This window comes from Castor canadensis, chromosome 11 (assembly GCF_047511655.1).
Source record: "Castor canadensis chromosome 11, mCasCan1.hap1v2, whole genome shotgun sequence".
Taxonomy (NCBI): Eukaryota; Metazoa; Chordata; class Mammalia; order Rodentia; family Castoridae; genus Castor; species Castor canadensis.
The window spans coordinates 38,946,485-38,964,747 of NC_133396.1; the positions used below are offsets into that span (position 1 = coordinate 38,946,485).

Here is an 18,263-nt window from a genome sequence, read left to right on the forward strand (position 1 = left end):
ATGAGTGTAAACAGGATGCACTTGTCTTTATTGTAACTTTGTGACTATGTTCTGAAACTTGCTGTGGTTAAAAAGTCAAGATTTAGCCAGCTGGTGTGGTGGTGCCTACTTATAATCCCAGCATTTAGAGGCTGGAGCAAAAGAGTTTGAGTTTGAGACCAGCTTGAGCTACATAAGAAGTTCTAGGCCAAGTCTGTTTCTGGTCTGAAAAGAAGCTAATGTAATTAGCTTTATTTCTTTAAAAAGCTTTATTGCTTTTGCCACTATACAAAGTCACACCTTTCTTCTAGGGACCAGGTCATTCTTCCTGGAGCCTGGTGGCTTTTCCTAGTTTATACTATATTGCATCCACATGGCTTATAAAATAAGAGCACTGAATTGATGGTGATCTGTTACTTTCAGTAGGTATGGGATTCAATCTGTGCTTAGCTATTTTAAAAATAGTAATAGGAAATTTTAGCTCATAATTCACAGCTGTTTAAATAGCAGGGTTTTTTTTGTTGGCTTCTAGGATTTCTAGCACACCTTTTGAGTGTTTTCTGACCATGGTAGTTTACAGATTGCTCTGGGTCATTTGTGAAGGTTTTTTAGTTTCTGAATTGAAATTTTCCTTGAGTACTGAGGCTGGACCTAATGTTGCTAGCTGCTCAGTTGTTTCACCCCTTAGCAAGAGTCGCTGGAGCAGCCATTAAACAAGTAAGTTGCTTAGGGTCACTTAGCTGCTCAACAACCTCAGCAGTCCCTGTTTTCTGAGCTCCCCTCACATTTCTCATTGCTTTCTGCTGTACAGTCTGCTTTATTACCTTCATTAGGGGACCAAGCTGGCTATGGGGTAGCCACCTGCAGGGAGTCACCTTGGGATCTGGGTGGATTATTACAACTGCTTCGTCTGTTCTGCTGGTCTCAAACCATAATGTGCAGCAGGTAGCAGTCTTGGGTTTTGTATTCCATACTCCAGCCACATTTCGAAGAAGACTGCATATCCTGCTTTGTAATTCTAGGAACACATGGGTAGTGAGAAAATATGTAAGGAAAAAAGGGCCCATCTCACCTGCGATGGTCTAGTGACTGCTGGTGAAAAGGAGTGAGGATAGTACTCCCTCCTGATATTAGTACTGGTATCTCTTAACTCTTATCAAGGAGTAGTGAATAGGAGACATTTTGTACTTTGTTGTAGGATAGAGGCAACAAGTAAAATCTGAAGTCCAGATTAAGCACAAGTGTTCTTTGCAAGGGGCGAATATCATGAATACAAGGTTGGGTTTTTTTTTCTTCTTTGGTGGCACTAGGCGAACAAAAATGCCTATTCATTTCTGCTTCTTGGGATAGATATTGAACATATCACATCCTCACAGAAGTAAAATACATTGCAGAAAGTCAGCATAATTTTCAGATTGAGGTCAAATATCAAACCAAGCTAAAGATCTGTGGGAGGAAGAGGGTGCTTCTTCTGAATCCATCCTCCATTTATCACAGAATCCCATCTGGCCGCAGTGCAGCACAAGCAGTCATGGCCGTGCAGGCACAGGCCAGGTGGGAGCCAGAGGTGTAGAAGTTCATTCTTCTCTGAATCTGGCAGAGAGGAAGGGTTGAACCACTAAGGGAGAAATTCTAAACTGTCTGGACTGCAGGGGAGGGGAATGACAAACTGAAACTCATTAGTAATGGGGTAGAATTGGGAAGAAACTTAACAGCCTGCACTGCAAGGAGGATAAACCACTTCTGACAATCTGAGAGGTTTTTCAAGGAGTTAAGATGGAGACTGGGGGTGTAGCGCAGTGGTAGATCACTAGTCAAGTGTTTGTGAGGACTGGGGCTCTAATCCTCAGCACCACATACACATAAAAGATATAGTTGGATGAATACCTAGTTTAGAGTTAGTGGGAAAGGCCTGGGATCATTTGGTTCCTGGAGGGTTGGTTAGAGAACTAGATTGAGCCTAATTAAAGGTATTGACACATCTAAAGAAAAAAAACAAAGCAGATAGGGGATAGAGCAGGTAAATATAACCTTTAAAGAACCTTCAAAATACTTTCTTTAAACTATGTATAACCAACTTTTACTGAATGCTCATTATGTATTAGGCTCAGGGGTAAATGCTTGATGCATTATTTTAATCCTTTTAATTATTTAAATGTAGCAGGTTATATTGTTTTGAGGAAATTAAGGCTTAAAGGGGTGTTAAGCAACAGCAGGTTCTTGAGTGCTGTTCATTACAGTAAGTTTGACCACAGTAACTTGTGAGCCTGATTTGGAAAGGAAAATTGCATTATTTTGATCCTAGACAGAATTCTTGTCCTGAAATGCTGCCATTTCTCAGAGCATGAGTTCCAGAAACCCTCTTCCCCTCTCCCCTAGTTCCTAGTTTCTGTTTTTGAAAATCCTGGCTGACTCTGATAGTATCTTGTGAGAGCAGCTTCTTCAGGCACAAGGGTCAGAAAAGCTTATCTGGTGACTCCTGCTTGATGCACAAGAGGACCCGGGAGTCAGAGCCTTCTTATTCCTGATGAACTTCATCGTCAGTTTGCGTGGCAGAAGAATCCTGTGGTAATTAAACCACGGTCATTTATTGTTGGTGTAGCTGGAAGACTTTACTCTGAACCGCTCTCTTTCCTGATTGACTCACCTTTGGGGAGCATGCTTGGGCTGAAATGAATGTATAGGTTTCTTTGCTGCAGTGTTCAATCTGTCAACTCTCCTAAACACCATGCTAAGAAGCAGCCATTTCATTGGTCAGACCCCAGGGGTGAGATTTTGGCACAGCTCCATTGGCTAGAATTACTTTTCCCTGAACTCCACGGCAGATGCTGAGATCCCTCTGCAGATATTTGTCATCAACTACTTGAAGCCAGGGAGTTTCCAAGAACATTTATAACTTGTGATTATTATGGATGTTTTTTAGTTGTTTACAACAGCTCTGGCTTCAGGAAGACAGCTCACTCTACTAGTGGGAAGCCTGTCCCTTTTTTCATATTGTTGTTTTAATGTTTTATGCTGCAGGACCCTCAGGTGTCCTCTTGCTTATATCCTTGTGTTGCTTCTCCTTTCACTTTGCTTGGGCTGGGAGTCAGGAATGACAGGCCCCACCCAGACCTGGGTGTATTTGGTAGAGGTTGCTAGCATTTCTTTTCTCTGTTATATTACTGGTGCATTTGTTGTCCTCATGTTTGCTTGTATTCTTTGCAGTTCTGTCCTAGCACCATGACGAAAGAAATGGGGAGGCATTGAAACCTCTGGTGTGTCTTGTAGGGAAGGGACAGAAGTGATGGCTTTGTTCCTCATCCAGGCTCCCTACCTCCCCAGTTTTCTGCAGCTCGGTCAACTTTAACATTTTTCTGTTACTTTTTAGAGGGGCAATCTGCTCCCATGTTTTTCTTGTTTTCTCAGTAATCTAAGCAGACATTTTAAGAATTATCTCCAGTAACATACCTGAGGTAGCCATGCTACTGTTAGGTCTTCTCTTGAAGATACTGCTGTGGTTACATGTACTTAAAATTATCATCTTGGAATCTTGATTGTGGGGTTTTTGAGCATGAATTTCTGTCTTTTTTAAGCTCTGTTGTTACTGTTAGCTAATGGTTCAATGAATACATGGCAATTTTGCTTAACTGACATTAAGGCTGAGAATAAAGCTGTGAAATAGACTCCTTCTTATTTCTTGTTTAATCTTCTACACTGTCAGTAGGGGAGAAAGACACCTTAAGAATATGCAGACTGTTAGCCAGTGGGTTAGACATAGTACTGCTAGAATGCTCATCCCCCAGGATGTAGGTCCCTTGCTGTTGTTGGTCCTCCTGGATCTTGGGCGATGTTGTCGGAGTAGTACCACACAGGTCCTCCAAGGAGTGAATTAGAGTTCACAGGAAGGTGTGTGACGTGCTATGAGAGCACAGGCTGGTCCTGCTTCACGAGGAAAATGAAGTAAAAGGGGAATGGGAACAGTGGGCCAGGCTGAGAATATTTGAGGGAGAAAAGAATAACTGGGTGGCTCAAGCTAAAAGCAAGGAGGATAAGGCCCTGAGCATTGAGGATTTACTTTCATTATGATTTCATAGCTGCCTGATGAAAACAGTTATTAAGAGGACATAAGTAGAACATTAGTTGCAGGTGAGACAATTAAGTTGAAAATACCTCCTTAGGCTGGAGGTGTTGCTCAATAGTAGAGTGCTTTTGTTTGCCTAGCATATGAGCAAGGCCCCAGGTTCAATCCCCACCACTGCAAGTAAACAATAATGACAACAGCCCCTCCTCAACTAGAACAAAGGTGGGCAAGGATAGAAGCTGAGAGGCAGCCTCAGTATTAAGGGCTTGGGCTTCTAAGTCACTAGTACCCCAAAGTTGTAGAGAGCGGGATGCAGATGACCTATAGACGTGTAATTAAAACTCTGTGGCCAGGCACTGGTGGCTTACACCTGCCATCCTAGCAACGTGGGAGGTGAGATTGGGAGGATTGTGGTTGGAGACCAGTCATGGCAAATAGTTCACAAGACCCCATCTCCAAAATAACCAGAGCTAAATGGACTGGAGGTGTGGCTCCAGTGGTAGAGTGTCTACTTTGTAAGTACTAAACCTCGAGTTTGAAACCCCAGTTCCACCCTCTCCCAAATTTTTTTTGTTTTTTTAGATCCCTAAGAATACTTTTTCTGACCATAATACTTTTCACAAAATGCTCAAGTGCTGAAAGATTGGATTGGGAATAGGTACCCCTTTTTGGTGTCTTCAGAATGGAATAGGAACTAGTATTAAATACTTCCTCCCTCTAGGACATGTTAAGACACTTCCACACAGTGAAGTCTTTGAACGACTACTGCTGACTAAAGACAGTATAGATGATGCAAGCAGCCCCCTCTTCCTGTAGAACCCCAAATTAGAGAATTTGGACTCAAATCTCTGTCACCCCCTAGCTGTGTGACCTTGATGCATAGCCTCAGACTCAGTCCCTTCATTCAGAAAATGAACATTTTATTTCTGATATTTTATTATCATAGTGTTATATTGAGACTATAGATGCAGGCTAACTCACTTTGCACGATATTTTTCAGTGTTTTTATATTGTCTTAAAGTTTTTTTTTTTTTTTTTTAGGGTTACAAGGGAAGGAACTTGAGAAATCTCAAATCTAAATGACTTCTCCAGTTTTCCCTTTGCTGCTTAAAGTAACAGCACAGGAGATTATCTCACTCTCGAAGCTTCATTCCTTTGTATTAATGTATGACTTGTGGAGGAGAGGAGACAGGAGCCACTATGGCTAGGCCTAGAGTCTTTGAAGTCATTGATGTCTGTGTGTAAGGAGGCTCTGGAAACTGGTTTGGAGAGAGGCAGACATTTAATCCTCATTAACCCCACACCTTATAATGCCTCCCATTTACTGTGTGTCTAGCACTACTCTGGGCTCTTTATGAAAGATTGAAAAGCCTGGTCAAGGTATGACCTCTCTATACTGAGAACCTCCTCTGTGGCCAGCCTGTGAGGTATAAGGAAGTTTATTCCTGTTCCTCTGAAGCTCAGAGGCAACTTCTTCAACCACACTCATTCAGTAAGAGAGCCAGGATTTAAGGTCAAACCTGATTTTAAAACTTATTTGGGGATTCCCCCCCCCTCTGCCAAAAAAAACCTGTTTTGTCTTCTGAAAATTTATCCCTCAAGTAAAATTCTCATCTAGGAAATATGCATTATCCATTACCCACATCCAAAGGATTCCCTTGGAGAACAGAAAATGTCTACTAGGATTTAAAGACCTTGGAAATGTTTTCTCCTGCTGAGTTCCAGCCTTGTGAAATATCTCTTTTTTACATCCAACCCATGCACCACTTCAGCAGGGCTATTTATTCTAACTCAGCCTTGTGTTGTAAAGCTCCACCATACACTTGTCTCCTCTGTGACTTAGGTGTTCTGAATTCTTTATTCTGAAATATCTCAGAAATAATCTTAGGATCAGAGAGAACATGCTACATAGTCCCCCACCCAGCACATGAGAGTAGTTGGTAATGTGACTCACTCTGCAGGTTGCTTACTTACAAGTGCAACAGTTATCCTATTTTATGCTCATTGTGTTGTCGTTAGCATTTTAAATCTTCTCAAGTCAGGGTGGATTCCTCAGGCAAGTTTACTGGAAAAATTCCAGTTGCAACTCTGAAATTCTGTATTAAATTTAACAGTTTCAAGGGAGTTCAACTTTCTTGCCTGATCAATTTGTTTTTAAAAGCAAGCAGCCCTCCAAGTTGAGAGATGATTTTAAATTTCAGGTGCGTTCCAAGGAACAGATGATTCTTTATCGTACAGGTGGTGTAATCAGCTGTGTCCCAGCCTTGCCCATACAGCCCCTTGGGTGACCAGAGAGAGGAAAGAAATCTTGCACTTTCCATCCGAGAGTCACTATGAAACATGTAGTTAGTCCATTGCCATTTTAGAATTGTGATTTGTGTTTTAAAATTTTCTTTAATGTGCTGTTTATGAAATGTTTACTGTAAGTTTGGCATTTTATTATGTTACTTTTCTTCCCTACCATTACCCTCGAACACAGGAGGTATTATCTCCTTCATACAGGTAAGAAAACAGATTCAGAAAGCTTAAATAACCTGTTAAAGGTTAGCTGCCTTTCAGTTTTCATAAATGATTTTTTTTTTCTCATAGTCACTTTTTGTCACTAAATATTGAGAAAGTGCTTTGGGCCCTAAGGAGAGATGGCTAGTACTTGTCTCATTGGCTGTTCTGGTAAAATATGAATGTTGTCTGAGCTCAGTATGTTGGGTCCACAAAGTGTTTGGGTGCCCACTATGAAGTGGCACTGTGCTGGATGCCATAGGTTTAAAAAAAAAAAAAAAGATAAACCACATTAACAGAAGCAAAGACAAAAACCACTTGATTATCTCAATAGATGCAGAAAAAGCCTTTGATAAGATCCAACACCATTTCATGATAAAAGCTCTAAGAAAACTAGGAATAGAAGGAAAGTTCCTCAACATTATAAAAGCTATATATGACAAACCTACAGCCAGCATTATACTTAATGGAGAAAAACTGAAACCATTCCCTCTAAAATCAGAAACCAGACAAGGATGCCCACTATCTCCACTCCTATTCAACATAGTACTGGAATTCCTAGCCAGAGCAATTAGGCAAGAAGAAGGAATAAAAGGAATACAAATAGGTAAAGAAACTGTCAAAATATCCCTATTTGCAGACGACATGATCCTATACCTTAAAGACCCAAAAAAACTCTACTCAGAAGCTTCTAGACATCATCAATAGCTATAGCAAGGTAGCAGGATATAAAATCAACATAGAAGAATCATTAGCATTTCTATACACTAACAATGAGCAAACTGAAAAAGAATGTATGAAAACAATTCCATTTACAATAGCCTCAAAAAAAATCAAATACCTAGGTGTAAACCTAACAAAAGATGTAAAAGACCTCTACAAGGAAAACTATACACTTCTGAAGAAAGAGATTGAGGAAGACTATAGAAAGTGGAGAGATCTCTCATGCTCATGGATTGGTAGAATCAACATAGTAAAAATGTCTATACTCCCAAAAGTAATCTACATGTTTAATGCAATTCCCATCAAAATTCCAATGACATTCATTAAAGAGATTGAAAAATCTACTGTTAAATTTATATGGAAACACAAGAGGCCACGAATAGCCAAGGCAATACTCAGTCAAAAGAACAATGCAGGAGGTATCACAATACCTGACTTCAAACTATATTACAAAGCAATAACAATAAAAACAGCATGGTACTGGCACAAAAACAGACACGAAGATGAGTGGAACAGAATAGAGGACCCAGATATGAAGCCATACAACTATAACCAACTTGTCTTTGACAAAGGAGCTAAAAATATATGATGGAGAAATAGCAGCCTCTTCAACAAAAACTGCTGGGAAAACTGGTTAGCAGTCTGCAAAAAACTGAAACTAGATCCATGTATATCACCCTATACCAAGATTAACTCAAAATGGATCAAGGATCTTAATATCAGACCACAAACTCTTAAGTTGATACAGGAAAGAGTAGGAAATACTCTGGAGTTAGTAGGTATAGGTAAGAACTTTCTCAATGAAACCCCAGCAGCACAGCAACTAAGAGATAGCATAGATAAATGGGACCTCATAAAGCTAAAAAGCTTCTGTTCATCAAAAGAAATGGTCTCTAAACTGAAGAGAACACCCACAAAGTGGGAGAAAATATTTGCCAACTATACATCAGACAAAGGACTGATAACCAGAATATATAGGGAACTTAAAAAACTAAGTTTTTTTAAGAAAAACTTAAAAAGAAATGGGCAAGTGAACTAAACAGAACTTTCTCAAAAGAAGAAATTCAAATGGCCAAAAAAACACATGAAAAAATGCTCACCATCTCTAGCAATAAAGGAAATGCAAATTAAAACCATGCTAAGATTCCACCTCACCCCTGTTAGAATAGCCATCATCAGCAACACCACCAACAACAGGTGTTGGCGAGGATGCGGGGAAAAAGGAACCCTCTTACACTGTTGGTGGGAATGTAGACTAGTACAACCACTCTGGAAAAAAATTTGGAGGCTACTTAAAAAGCTAGACATCGATTTACCATTTGATCCAGCAAAACCACTCTTGGGGATATACCCAAAAGACTGTGACACAGGTTACTCCAGAGGCACCTGCACACCCATGTTTATTGCGGCACTATTCACAATAGCCAAGTTATGGAAACAGCCAAGATGTCCCAGCACTGACGAATGGATTAAGAAAATGTGGTATCTATACACAGTGGAATTTTATGCAGCCATGAAGAAGAATGAAATGTTATCATTCGCTGGTAAATAGATGGAATTGGAGAATATCATTCTGAGTGAGGTTAGCCTGGCCCAAAAGACCAAAAATCGTATGTTCTCCCTCATATGCGGACATTAGATCAAGGGCAAACACAACAATGGGATTGGACTATGAGCACATGATAAAAGCGAGAGCACACAAGGAAGGGGTGAGGATAGGTAAGACACCTAAAAAACTAGCTAGCATTTGTTGCCCTTAACACAGAGAAACTAAAGCAGATACCTTAAAAGCAACTGAGGCCAATAGGAAAAGGGGAACTGGAACTAGAGAAAAGGTTAGATCAAAAAGAATTAACCTAGAAGGTAACACCCATGCACAGGAAATCAATGTGAGTCAATGCCCTGTATAGCTATCCTTATCTCAACCAGCAAAAACCCTTGTTCCCTCCTATTATTGCTTATACTCTCTCTACAACAAAATTAGAAATTAGGGCAAAATAGTTTCTGCTGGGTATTGAGGGGTAGGGGGGAGAGGGTGGGGGCGGAGTGGGTGGTAAGGGAGGGGGTGGGGGCAGGGGGGAGAAATGAACCAAGCCTTGTATGCACATATGAATAATAAAAGAAAAAAAAATGACAGATGGTGTTCCTGTCCCAGGAGATAGATGATACACCTACAAACAAATATAATTACAGATTATGAAAATTCTGAAGGAAAGCAAGAAGCAGCAAGGCTGACTGGGGAGGATTCCTGCAGGCAGGCGGTGTCTGAGTTGAGATCAGGAGGTGGGAAGGAGTAGTGGAGACAGAAGAAGAGGGGCAGAGACCTGAGGTGGGAAAAAGTCTGGCATACCTGTAGAGCTGAAAAGTCACTGTGGTGAGAAGCTCAGTGTGTGACAAAAGGAGCACAATGTGAATTGGAGAAGGGACAGGGTTTTTCAACCATGTGAGGAGTGGGGATTTTTATTCTAAGATGTGGTGGGGATCCATTAAAGAGCTGTAAGTGTATGTTGTGGGTAGCACGGGAGAGGGTGATGCCTTATGGAGAAAGGACTGGGGAGAGGCAAGAATTGGAGCCGAAATTGAAGCCTGGGAAGCTGTTCTTTTGTCTAAGAAGCCACTCCAGAGTGGAAATACCAGAAGCACAAAGCCCCTACCCTCATGGAGTTTCTATCCTAGTTAGGAAGACAGTTAAGATACCAGCTAGTACCCCCTATTGTACACAAGATTGAAAATGAAAGCGAGGCTATGGGTTGGATGACAAGATGGAGCTAAGCATGTGGAGGTCTTGGATTGCTGCCCAGACAGAAGGGGCAAAGGCAAACCCAAAGGCCTAAGGAGGAAGATGGGAATAGGAGGTGAAGGATGAGGAACTGGCCCACTGCTGGGGTAGGGGAGAGGGAGATGGAGATAGTGATCTTCAGCTTAAGGAAGATGTTGAAAGCTACCTGAGATGTGGATGGAGAGGGCAGCACAAGAAAGCCTGGACTCCCAGACTGGAGGGGAAAGAAATGGCAAAGAGACTTTGAGATAGGAAGAAAGCCAAGAGCACAGAGTTCTGGAAGCTAAGAAGTAGTTGGATGGGAGGGTGTCTGAAGGGCCCTGCCTTCAGAGGAAGGGCCGCCTTGTCTGTCACTGCTGGGAGATTAAGGTGATGATGAAGTGTTGGTTAGGTCTGGCCACTTGGAGTTCCTTGGAAACCTAGGAAAAAGAAATTAGGTGGAGTGGCTGGGTCAAGCTAGGTTGGAGAAAGTTGAAAGAGGAGTAAGAGTTTAACTGGAGTCAGATATCTGGAGAAATTTTGATGTAGAGCAGAGAAAGTGGACTTTGTTGGGGAGGTCAGAATGGTTTCTTTTGTTGTTTACAAATTGCACGTATTCTACTAGGTACTTTAAAAGACTGCCAAATTTATCACTAGAGTTGCAGAAAGTATAAGTTCAATATGTTCAAGTGAACATATCTATGTAATTGGCACTCAGAATAAGAAACACAGTGTTATCCTTTCCTTTATTATCCTACCCCAAGGATAATCACTATCTTGATTTCATTTTCTTTTCTTAAAAATCTTTTTCTTCTCTTTATTCTTTTCTTGTTTGAGATGGTCTTGTTATGTTGTACAGGCTGGTCTTGAACTCCTAGGCTCAAGCCATCCTCCTGAGTGGGAGTACAGGCATATACCATTGTGCCAGGCTGCAGTATTCTGATTTTCACACCATAGATTTGTTTGCTTGTTTTTGAATTTTATATAAATGGAATCATTTAGTATGTACTCATTTGTGCCCACATCTTTCACTCAGCATTATATGATTTCTCCGTACTGTTGCATGTATCAGTAGTTTATTGTTAAAGTTATTATGAACATACCATACTTCTCAGTTTTACTTTTGATGGACACTTAGGTTGTTTCCAGCTTGGTGCTGTTACAGTAGTGCCTTCATGAATATTCTACACATGTCCTCTTGCTGGGGATCAAACCCAGAGCCTCATGCATGACAGGCAAATGCTTTATCGTTGAGTTATATCCCCAGCCTTTCATGAATATTCTTTTGTACTTTTGGTGAATGTATTTCTGTTGATATACTTGAACATGGAATTGCAAAGCCACCAAAACAAACGTGTATTGGATACACACACACACAAACACACACTATATATATATATATATATATATATATATATATATATATAAATTTATATAAATATATATATAAATATATATATTTATATATATTTATATTTATATTTAATTATTTATATTTATATATATTTATATATATAAATATATATATATGTATATAAATATATAAATATATAAATATATATATATATATATATTTCCAAATAGTTTGTACTAATTTGTACTTCCACTAGCGATTAAGGTTCTAACTGCTCTGTGCCTTTGCCAACACTTGGTAGAATCTCTTTTCCATTTTAGTCATTCCAGTGGGTATTTGGTGGCAACACACTGTGGTTATAATTTGTATTTGATGACAAGGAAGAGTTTTTAAAACCTAGAGCGTGCCTGTATGTTGATAAGGAAAGTTCTAGTAGAGGTAAAGAGCCAAGAGTCCAGAGGGGGATGGGCTGCGAGTAGACAGGCTGACTTTTTGATAAAATCAGAAATACTTTGCTTGTAGCCTACAGAGTATAGGCTTTGGGGTTTAGGGGACTGGAGTTCAGATCCTGGCTTTGCTACCCTCTGGCTGTGACCTTTACTTCTCTGGACCTCAGTTTTCTAACCTGAAAATGGGAAGAACTAATTTACCTGGTCAGAATCTTACGAAATAAAATATGGAACCCAGTGACTGGCAGATAAAAAGCATTCTTCCAGTAGAGAATGACTACTTTCTCCTTTACGTCTCAAAATATGTAATTATCAATTATCTTGGGGAGGCTTAGTTAAGCCATATTGATAGTCCATTCACAGCATTTCCTTTCAAAGCCTTTGCAGTTGTACTTTCATTGCTTTTTAAGGATAATATACATGATGAAGCTCAGCCCGTTCTGTATTAACGACCCGTACATGAGATGGGTCCTTTGTGCACTTACAGGACAGAGGCTTCCAGCCTTTCCAGGAATGCATTAGTGACAGTAGGTGTGCCACCCTCAATAATTGAGATGATTTTGTAAGGCTTGTCAGCCAGCCCTTTTCTGATTTGCCATGTCAAATGGTGCTTCTTAGCCGGGTGTTCAAGGGCATGCCTGTAATCCCAGTACTCAGGAAGACTGAGAGTTCGAGGCCAGCCTGGTTTGTATAGCAAGACTGAAAGGAAGAAAAAGAAGCAAAAGCACTGCTCTGAGGTTTGGGATCCATTTAATTAGGTATTTTTAAGGGGTTTTTGTAGTCTCATACAGTGGATTCACTGTAAGTGTGTTCATTCAATATGTAGGTGTCTTTGCCTCAATGTAAAGCCTGTTGGTGCAGAACCACCTTGGTGTACAGAGCAGTTAATTAAATCAGAACAGATTGGACGACAACCTTGGGGCCTTTACTGCTTAGTTTTTGGTGGTTAGTGAGGTGGCTTTGGAGTTACATTCCAAACCAACCAGCCTTTCTTCCCCTCCCCTTCATGGGAAAACCCATAACAGTCACTGATCCACTTTGTTACTTGCCTTGGGCACATGAACAAATGGAGATGTGTTTTAAAATTACATAGAAATCTAGGACTTAATAGGGAGAAATCACATTATCTACCCTCTTGCCTCTATGCCTGCACTCAATGCACCTGAAGCAGGTCATTTATCTTACCTTGTTATTTAACCAGCAGGGCTGGTTCCCAAGAAACACCAGCATACCACTGGAGGTGACAAAACCCACATGCTTGTTGGCCACTTTCACCTCTTTCCAACAGGGCTTTTATTCAGGAAACAGGACATTTTTCTTGTTTACCCCAGCCCTGCATATGCCACCTTTCTCCTCCCCTAGGCAAAGTGGAAGGTTTCGGACAAGTGCAGTAGAGAAGTCAGACTGGTTTTTTTTGTTTTGTTTTGTTTTTTTTGTGGTGGTCGTGCTGGGGTTTGAACTCAGGATCTCACACTTGCTAGGCATTTGAGCCATGCCCCTGGCAGTCAGACTATTTCTGAGCATTAAATCCCCTAGTCCATCTTCTCAGAAGAGGAGGGGTGAGTGGGAAGGAATCTCAAGCCTTAGTGAAGATGTGATACTCATTTTCTTTTACCATCAGGAGGTTGTCAGGTGGAGAGTGAAGTTTTTCAAAGCATGGTTTATCACAGCCCATGATTGGTTCTGCTTCCAGTCCTTTATCAACATAGTCAGATGCCATGTGTGAATCTGTTTGGAGCTGGGGAATGAGACAGTATTCTGAAGAGCAAAGAGCTCAGCTTGAATGGCATTGCTGACACTACAGCCTCTTGCCCCTGAAATCATCCTGAATATGGTTGTTAACTTATTTACGCTTAGAGCTTGCCATTTGGTAGGAGAGTACTTTTAATTATTAGAAACCATTTCTTGGTTTGGGTTGTGGTTCAAGTAGTAGAGTGCCTGCCTAGCAACCCAGTACTGCTGAGAGACTGGGGCGGGGTGGGGGGGAGGTAGCCATGGCAGGTGCAGTTGCTCAAGTCTGTAATCCCAGATATTTTGGAGTCAGAGGTGGGAAGGATCCTGGTTCAAAGGTAGCCTGGGGAAAAGGTTCTCAAGATCCTATCTCAGCCAATGAAAGCCAGGGGTGGTAGCACATTCCTGTCATCCCTACTATGCAGGAAGTGTAAATAGGTGGGTTGTGGTTTAAGGTCGGCTCAGGGAAAAATGCAAGACCCTATCCAAAAAATATAAAGAAAAAAAGGCTGAGGGCATCACTCAAGTGGTAGAGCACCTGCCTAACAATTAAAGGTCCTGAGTTCAGAGTGTTCAGAGGAGGCCTTTGAGACTGGAGAGAATGAAGACGGTGAAGAGGAAGCTGGGCTCTTCTGACTCCCAGCCTAGGGGGAACCTGCCTGGATCTTGTATCAGGATGGCCAAGTGGAGCTAAAGGCCTTCTGGGCCTACCCTTACCCCCATCCAAGGCGAGGACCTCATCATTTGCTTGTGGTATCCCCAGTGCCCATCATGTAGCTGCCACTTCCTCAGCAAAGTACATGGGTTACAAGGAGATGCACCCTTCCAGGTTTTCCTGCGGGCTATGCCTTACCAAGTGGCTTTACTCATTTTCTGGCAGAATTCTTAACCTCTCAGGGAGATTTCACAGTGTATAGATTCCTTGTTTGGAGATAAGTTTCTCTTTTTGGACTAGGCAAGCACTTTACCTCTGGGCTACACCCCCAGAAAAGTTTATTTTCTTCTTGTAGCTAAATCTTCACCCCTTTTTTTCTTTCTTTCACCTTTCTGTTATTAATGCTATACATTTCTTTTTGGTTACATTTGCCTTCACCTCCTTCCACTCTAGTTAACAAAGAGGTGAGCTTTGCTGGGGACTGGTGGCTCATGCCTATAATCCCAGTTACCTGAGAGGCCAAGATAAGGAGCATTGATGTTCCAGGCCAGACTGGGCAAATAGTTTGAGATCCCATCTTCAAAATAACCAGAGCAAAAATGGGCTGGAGGTGTGGCAGAAGCAGTAGAAAGCAGTAGAGCACCTGCCTTGCAAGTGAGAAGTACTTAGTTCAAACCCCAGTCCCACCCAAAAAAATTAAATTAAAAAAAAAAAAGTGATGTTTCTTCTGCCCAGGAGTGGTCCAGCCCTTAGTCTGTTCACTTGTTCCCTTCTTCTTTACTCCTGGCCCTGAATTCCCTCACTGATTGCCAGCTTCCCTTCCTCTACAGTCTCTTCATCTTTTGAGGTTTCCTCTCTAGGTTGTAATATGTCTACATTTATCTTAATGACCTGGGTTATATTCAGCTCTGCCTTCTCTCCCTTTCATAGTTTTTTTTTTTTTTTTTTTTTTTTTTTTGTGGGACTGGGGTTTGAGCTCAGGGCTTTGCTCTTGCAAAGCAGGTGCTCTACTCTCTACCACCTAAGTCACACCTCCAGTCCATTTTGTTCTGGTTGTTTTTGGAGATGGGATCTTGTGAACTATTTGCCTGGCCTGGCCTCAGTGATAATCCTTATCTCAGCCTCCCAAGTAGCTAGGGTTACAGGCATGAGCCACCTGTACCTGGTTCATAGTTGTTTCTTAAAAAATAACTACTTCTTGCAGTCTTGTGAATTCTCTTCATTTGCTTTCTATTCTAGAGTTGGAAAACCCATGACGAACACACTCCCATTTTCCTAAAACTAAGTCTTTTGGACTTTTTGGCTCCATGTGTTCTGTGCTGTGAGTCTTTTGATGTTGTCGATCATTTCTTTTTGAGACTCACAGCTCTTTTGCAGTTCTCTCACCCGAGCATCCTCCCTGCCTCTGTTCTGCTGGCTGGTTTTTCTCTGCTCGCCCTTCTCCTTTGTCCAGACCATCCAATCAGTGACCTGCTCCACTCTGGTCTACATACTTCCATTAGGCCACAGGTTCCCAAACCTTTACCTTCAGCCCAGGCCAGTGTGTACAGCAGCATGTCTCATGGGATAAAACTCAACTCATCACCTTAATCTACCCCTGCTTATGTGCCTCTTCCTGAGGACTTTATCAATAAATGATTCCACTGGTTATCCTGGCATGTAAACTAAGAGACCCTTTGATTTGCCCTGGACCCCCTTCTCCTCATTCAGTTAATTCACATATCCTGCTAATTCTTTGTTGTTTTGGGGTTTTTTTTTTTTTTTTTTTGAGATAAGGTCCCATTATGTAGCTCAGGCTGGCTTGGAACTTGCTTTGTAGCCTAACTGGCCTCAAACTCACAACACTTCTGCCTTTAACTACCAAGTGCTAGGATTACAGGCATATGCCACCATGCCCGGCTACATCCTGCTAATTCTGTCAGAGATCTATCTTTTTCTCTTATTCCCAAATCCTCCTATCTTGCCTCTACAACTGTAGCAGCTTCCTGCTCCTAACCCTCCCTTTGTGGGTCTGTCCTCCCAACTGCTTACCACTCAAAGTGTACTCTAACAAGGCAATAAAATCATAAACCCTGACCCAAACTCCCACTTGTGTCCCATTACATATAAAATCAAGTCCCAATCTCTTGCCTTGGAATACAAGGTTTTTCCATGGTTTCTTGTTTAATTGTGTCCCCTCATCTATCCACATCCACTGTTGATCCAAGTAAGCACTTTGTAGTTTCTCTAATGCCATGGTGATTTTCTTGAAAATGCCTTTTGTTCCTGACTTTCTGGTGCATTCTGCATAGTCCCACATCAAGATGTGATCCATCATTTGAGAAGTTTTCTGACATGTCTCTGCCCCTTTCGAGATGAATATATCTATCTTTTTAGTCCCCTCCCCCCTCCCAAACATTGTACAAACTTCTGTAAAGCATGGACCACCTGACATTTTAGTTGTGGGTTTTATGTCTCTAGTTCCCCCAGAGACCAGGAACTCCTTGGGTGTAGGAACCAATCCTTACCTAGCTCTGGGAAGGGAAGGGCTAGGTTTGGCTTCAGTAAAGGTGACGCGCTTGTGTGAATGGGGAGAGATTTTCACAGAAGTTACAGGGATAAGCCCAGAAAGCCACGTGGTAATTGTGGTGAAATCTCTAGGTTTACTTTCTACCTTTGCCTTCCCAGAGAAGTTGTAGTTAAAGGTATTACAGTGTAGATAGCACCAACTAATATTTATTTAGTGCTTTATAGCATGCAGAATGTCTAGCAGAGAAAGGTATGGCTCTGAGGACAGGAAGGGTGTGGCTCATTAGAGGTAGATAACACAGCGCAGAAGCAGCAGAGCAGGGCTAGGACCCAGGCTGCTGATTCCAGGGCCTGTATTCTTTAATTGTTACATGATGGCTCAGACATTTATCTACATGTGATTTAGAAAAAAATGACCAAGTTTCTTTTTCAGAGAGCTCCTACCCCTCTGATCTCATTCTCTCGCCAACAAAGAACGATTTTACTTTATCACACACATACTATGCAAGGAACTTTTCATTGTTTCATGTGAGCTATTAATTGCAAAGAAGGCAGATTAGGTGCCCGTCTTCTGGGAACTTAGAATGTTCAGACAAGTGATACTGAATCACAGATATGGTTTTACTGTGCAGGAAACTGAGTGAATGTGTGGTTAGCTAAGATTTTTAAGTAATGCATATGACTCACTTGTTCAATAGACCTTGTTGAGCCACCTGTCTTAACCAGTACTGTAAAGCTGTCACATTCCCTTTTCTTATAGGGGTCACAGGCAAGTGGGGGAGTCAGGTGTTATCATAGATGCCCACAGAAGAGAACAACATATCATAGGTGCATAGAAGGCCATGTGAGAAAGCTGAAAAAGGCTCTTGGGGAAGTCCAGATGCCAAAGGTTTTAATCCATAGGATCCAGGGTGTTACTTCCTTTGGCTGGGCCCCATTCTTTCCTCTCTAAAATAACCAGTGGTTGGATTGGTTGGCCTCTTAGGTCCTTCCAGTTTACCATGTCTGTGAACTAAGAAAGTACCTTTGTTAAAACAATGAGTCAGACAAAGGAGCTAAAAATATACGATGGAGAAATAGCAGCCTCTTCAACAAAAACTGCTGGGAAAACTGGTTAGCAGTCTGCAAAAAACTGAAACTAGATCCATGTATATCACCCTATACCAAGATTAACTCAAAATGGATCAAGGATCTGAATATCAGACCCCAAACTCTTAAGTTGATACAAGAAAGAGTAGGAAATACTCTGGAGTTAGTAAGTATAGGTAAGAACTTTCTCAATGAAACCCCAGCAGCACAGCAACTAAGAGATAGCATAGATAAATGGGACCTCATAAAACTAAAAAGCTTCTGTTCATCAAAAGAAATGGTCTCTAAACTGAAGAGAACACCCACAGAGTGGGAGAAAATATTTGCCAACTATACATCAGACAAAGGACTGATAACCAGAATATACAGGGAACTTAAAAAACTAAATTCTCCCAAAACTAATGAACCAATAAAGAAATGGGCAGGTGAACTAAACAGAACTTTCTCAAAAGAAG

At 41.3% G+C, this 18,263-nt stretch overlaps 1 protein-coding gene across 10 annotated transcripts in view; it reads left to right on the forward strand.

Annotated features, from left to right (window-relative positions):
- Rffl (ring finger and FYVE like domain containing E3 ubiquitin protein ligase) overlaps positions 1-18,263 on the forward strand; it is a 68,246-nt gene that overhangs the window by 30,604 nt on the left and 19,379 nt on the right. The gene's annotated exons all lie outside the window — the stretch shown is intronic.